At 43.7% G+C, this 5,736-nt stretch overlaps 1 pseudogene; it reads right to left on the reverse strand.

Moving 5' to 3' along the window:
• Positions 1 to 317: 317 nt before the first annotated feature.
• LOC110296083 (lipid transport auxiliary protein 1 pseudogene) lies at positions 318 to 1,157 on the reverse strand (annotated as a pseudogene).
• Between the last annotated feature and the right edge of the window lie 4,579 nt (positions 1,158 to 5,736).

Raw genomic sequence — 5,736 nt, forward strand, 5'->3', positions numbered from 1 at the left:
AGGAGGGGAGAGGGCCTTTCACTTCAGGAAAGTCATGTTCATGTCAAAATACACCTGGTTATAATGGAGCACTAAAATTCCAGAGGATATTCTACTTGATTACACAATCTCCTTTTCCCACGAGGTCCTGACTTTTCCACCAATTCAAATCTGAGATGCTCTAAACCCAAGTATTTCTATTCAGTTGAGTGCAGTGGGGTAGACACAGAAGACCGCACACCTCGATTTGCATCTTTGGGACTAAACAGCATTGAACAGGGTAGGTGAATTCCAGCCAAAATCAAGGGGAGGTTTTCAAGGAAGCTTCAACAGAAATGTTAAGAGTGACATTTGAATTCAGATCCAGAGGAAGTGCTACTGGGAGATGCTGAGGTCTTAGCCAATATCAGAAAGGGTTGGGAATGACCTTTTAGACACAGCTCTGTAAGAATGCTTTGGCCAATCAAGTCTGGGTCTGCTGAACCAGCTATCCTGAGCACCGCACAGTTGGCATGTGTACTCCCTCCCAGGGTGCTCCCCGGTGTGTTGTGGCTGTCTTTAAAGCTCTTCAGGTCGAGGGTGCTTAGGGCATTTGCTCTTCTGACTAGAGGGGAGGGATGTGACCTGTTTGGTTGTTGGCGACATTTCAGGCAACTGAGTTAGGGTTTTGGTTGCTGACTGGTGGTGTCCCTGAGAGCTCCCAGTTTGTGCTTTGACCACAGGGGACAGCTCACTCAAAACTTCCTGATATCACAAGTACTCACTCTGGTCAAAGACCCCTGTCCCATAGCAGGCTGTCTCATATCCATCTAGGAGGGTATCAGTGAGGACCTTGCCAATACCCTTGAAAGGAGGGCTAGTGTTTTACAAATCTAGCAGGTAGGAGCGGAAATTCTTACCATTACAGAACAGGGATGCCAGCCTTCAGCATGACATGGGATCTCAGAGGCACGGATGGCATCTAGACCTTTCATCCTGTATAGATAATTGTAGCAACTTTGACTTCCCTGGGTTTCCAGCTGCAGTCATCTGGTATCGTCTGCAAGGAGCTGGGGTTCATACTTGATTTCCTAAACCCTGGATAGTTGAATATCCACCTCCTTTTTAAAGTCCAGGCTCCTATATGCCATCACAAGCACAGCATTCACTGTGGACAGCCAGTTACTGCTAGACACCATCACCTCTCTCTCTGAGAACACTTGCCATAATATTCCCGCCATGCTTGGGAGTTAGCCCAGGCTTAGCTGAAGCCAGGGCACCTAGGTTCCCTGGAGCTCTCTGGCCATTTCCATATGGTTTTCAGTGAAAAACCAAACTAGAGTCCATCAGAAGACATGGTACATGGGGCACTAGTTAAGCATAGGACTTTGCCTGGGGCTTTTTCTTATATACTGCATGACTATAGATGAATTAAGGCAGAATTATATATTATTTTTAATAATAATCATTATTAAAGGCAGAATCTTCTTTTAACATGCGAGTTTTTTGTTTTACTTACAATAATTATGAATTTGTGTATGACAGAAAGATGTATTTCCTCAGGGTACTGGCTAGTCACCGTGCCTTTCAAGGAAGAAAGCTCTGGTGAGACTGTCAACTCCTAACCCCCTTTTTGGAATTTGGACTAGAGTCACCAGTTTGTGACTATATATATAGCTGTATATAGCTATATATATATTTTTTTTTATATATAGCTATATATATAGACTGTAGATGTCTTCAGATGCGCCAGAAGAGGGCGTCAGTTTGACTATGGATGGTTGTGAGCCACCACGTGGTTCCTGGGATTTGAACTCAGGGCCTTCGGAAGAGCAGTCAGTGCTCTTAACCCCTGAGCCATCTCCCCAGCCCTATATTTCTCTGTATAATGATATATTTAAATGATACAACAAATTTAACTTCAGGGAAAACTTACTGTATGTAGATAAGGGATGAAAAGAGTACAGAAGTTCTGAAACAAATATTTTATTTTACAAGTCCATTTAAAGGACTAGCTTTAGGGCTTCATCTAATGCCCTCATCTTTATCTTTCCCTATAATTGAAAAAGCTAGTTTGTCCATAAAGCTCATATATTCACGATGGTGATGGGAACGTCTTCAGCCTTTACAATGAGTAAGCTAATAAAATCTGATCTGTTCTGACTTTATGGACACCCTGCATTAAGCAGCTACTTTATAAGAGGTGTTTAGCAAAAGCAGTGTGTAGTATGTTAGGGGCCTTCTCTTCTGGCTCAAAGGCCACACTTTCACCCCCTCGTACTTCTTATCTTCCCTAGAGGAGCTTCATTGTCCTCACAGGGTATGTGTGTGTGTGCGCGCGCTGAGGATCAAATTCAGGTGTTGGTACTTGCTTGGCAAGCGCTTCACTGTCTGAACTGTTTACACCAGCCCTCCAATGTTCCTGAAGTTGAAGTTATTGGATGCGTTATAGAAAGTTGATAATCTAAACAGGCAAGAGAAATAAGTGAGAGAGCCATCAGCTGCAAGGAATCAGAAGCAGAGGAGCTGTGTACCAGCTTGGGAAGGCAAGACGGCTTCCTGGAAGAGGGGTTTGGGCTGAGATATTTTGTTTTTGTTTTTTGGTTTGTTTTTTTTTGTTTTGTTGTTTTGTTTTCAAGACAGGGTTCACTGTGTAGCCCTGGATGTCCTGGAACTCACTTTGTAGACCAGGCTGACCTCGAACTCAGAAATCCACCTGCCTCTGCCTTTCAAGTAGTGGGATTAAAGGCATGCGCTTGGGCTGAGATTTTATAGCAGCAGCATTTGGGCCAAGTGCTGAAGATGCGGAGAGCGTGGCTGCTTTCCACGGAACGGTCACAAAGTGCCATAATGAGTTCCTCGGAAGGCGTTGCCTAGCTTTCGGGGCCACTCAGTACTCTGTAGGTCTCTGAAGACTATCGGAGCCCTGAGCTTATTGTGGCGTATAAGCTCTTCTCTGTAAGATTGAACTGTGGGAACATGTGGCGCTTTCTTTTCCTCCAGCCCAACCTTATGCAAGCCTCATATTCCTGATCAGACGGGTCTCTGCTGTTCTCCAGCTTTTCTGTGAATCTTCCCAGCCCTTCCCCAGCCCCTTTCTATGTGCTGGTTGGGACTGAACTGATCCGTGAGCAGGGGCGGGAAGCGGTGGCGTGTGCTGAGTCATCACTTCTCTCCTCATCTATCTTCCTGCAGCAGGCTCCCTCACAGCAGCCCTTCAAACTAGATGGAGAGAGAGAGAGAGAGAGAGAGAGAGAGAGAGAGAGAGAGAGGGAGGGAGGAGAGAGTTCTGAGTGGTATCTAGAAGGCCCTGGCCCGAGAGAGTTGAGTAGGAGCTATACACGGATGGGTAAGGTAGATACGGTGGCCATCAAAGTGTGGGTGCTGGGCAGTAGCTCTGACTTGGTGATGCTAAGCTCTGCAGTGAGGCCCACACTGAGAAACAAGGCTATCTCTCAGAGACTCTTACTTCTGTCTGGAAATAAATGACTTTTCCCTGAATAACTCAGGCTCTGCACTTATTTTTATTGTATTTATTTATATGCAGTACTGGAATGGAGCCCTGGGCCCTATACACACTAGACAATCACTGTACCACGGAGCTACATCCCTAGCCCGTGGTTTTGAGCCCAGATTTCCATTTGTAGCTCAGGCAGCCCTTGGACTTGTGATTCTCCTGCTTCAGCTGACACCACAAGTGTGATCAATTGGACCTGCTTTTTGTTTGGTTGAAACAGGTTCTCATGGCCCAGGCTAGCCTTGAACTCATGATCAAGATCCTCTTGATTCAGTCTCCCAAGTACACAATCACACCAACCATTATTTGTCCCTCAACCCCTTTCTTCTTTGATAAGATTTCATGTACCTCGGGCTGGCTTTGGCCTGATCCTGCGGTCCATACCTCACCTTTGCTGGGATTGCAGCTGGACCCCAGCAAGCCTGCTGCTAAATGTTTAAACCAACGTCTAAAACCTGACTTCAAAGAGCTGTGGTTATTAGAACCTCAGGGTCTTCATCAAGGTTTGGGGTCAACTGCTTGACCCCAGAGTCTGGTCTCTCTCTCTCTCTCTCTCTCTCTCTCTCTCTCTCTCCCTCTCTCTCTCTTCCTCTCTCCTTTCCCTTCTTCCTCTGCCCATTCTCCTTCCCTCCCTCCCCTCTTTCTGTGTGTATGCATGTTTCTATACTACATACATTTGTTATTCAAACTATTTCTGAGTGGAACCTCACTCTGGTTAAACAGTTGAGATTTACCACAAAAAAAATGCTCTAAAAATATCTCAAGTAATGCCAATACTCTATCTATTGCAGTCGGTTCAATTCTACTACCCTTGTTTCTTGTCTAATTCTTATTATATGCCAAATTAATGAAAGTTCAAGGCGGTCAGTTGAAAGATGTGAGATATATCAATACCACCTATGTATATAGTACTTATCATCTATCTACCTATCTTTATCACAACTATCTATCAGTCATCTATCTATCTATCTATCTATCTATCTATCTATCTATTTATCTATTATGTATGAATGTATGTATGTATGCATGTATCATCTATTATTTTATCTATGATTATTCCTCCTCCTGTGTGTGCATGTCCACACACACATATGACAACCAGGAGGAGAAGGTAGAGATACTGGTGGATCAGGTATTTTTTTGAGATAAAGTCTCACTTCGTTGCCTGGGCAGTAACTGCCACATCCAAGTGCTGGGTTATGGGTGTGAGCAACCTCATGTAGCTCATAAAGTCTTGTTAGATACAAAAGCAAACACCCGTAACAGCTTACTGAGGGATGCCACCACTTCCACAGTTTAGGATCTTCTGGAAAGGCAAGTTAGCAAAGGCATGAATACTCCTTGGAAAAGGGAACCACTGTAGATGTGTGACTGTAACATGGTAGAACTCTGGCAGTCTCACCAAATCCTTTGTTTAAGAGTGACATTGCTTTTGTAAGATTGAATACATATTTTATTTTTGTTTACTTACTTCAAGATCTTATTTTCATGTGTGTTTGCCTGTGTCTATGTATGTGTGCCACATACATACTGTGCCTGTGGATGCCAGAAAGAGGGTGTTAGATCCTCTAGAACTCAGTTATAGATGACTGATCATGACAAGGGTGCTAGGAACCAAACCTGTCCTCTGCAAGAGCAGGAAGTACTCATAACTGCTGAGTCATCTCTCCAGCTCCTGGTTATTTTTTAAGACAGGGTTTCCCTAAATAGCCCAGGTTACCCTTGAAATCAACAATCTACCAGTCTTAGCTTCCCAAATTTTGGGATTAGAGTTATGAGCCACCATGCATGGCTGGAGAAGGTGTTTTAGAATAGAATTTGAATTTATAGACTTGGGTGGTGGGCAAGTAAGCAGTGCAGAGGTCAACAAGGAAACTGCCTGGCACTGTATCTCGCCGGGACCCACAACCTCATATTTCCTTTGAACACGTACCTTACTGTGGAAACTTAAGAAAAAAAATCATATTTACTGAGAATAAGTTTAAAAAATACAAAACTTATCTTGATCTTTCTAGCTGTTGCTATGGTTTTGAGTAATACATCATTAAAGCTATGGCACTCCAATGATGTATTAAAGTAATATATCATAACAATGCCATGGCTTTGATGATAGATTAATGTAATACATCGTTAAGGCGCCATTGGCCTCATGATGTATGACTCAAAACACTACCAATTGGTTAGATCAACACACAGAGACTTGTGTGCTAGGGACAGGAGAATGGCAAATGACTTTAGACTCTAGCGCAATTGAACTTCTC

This window comes from Mus caroli, unplaced genomic scaffold, assembly GCF_978045245.1.
Source record: "Mus caroli unplaced genomic scaffold, Mus_caroli_1 scaffold_1, whole genome shotgun sequence".
Lineage (NCBI taxonomy): Eukaryota > Metazoa > Chordata > Mammalia > Rodentia > Muridae > Mus > Mus caroli.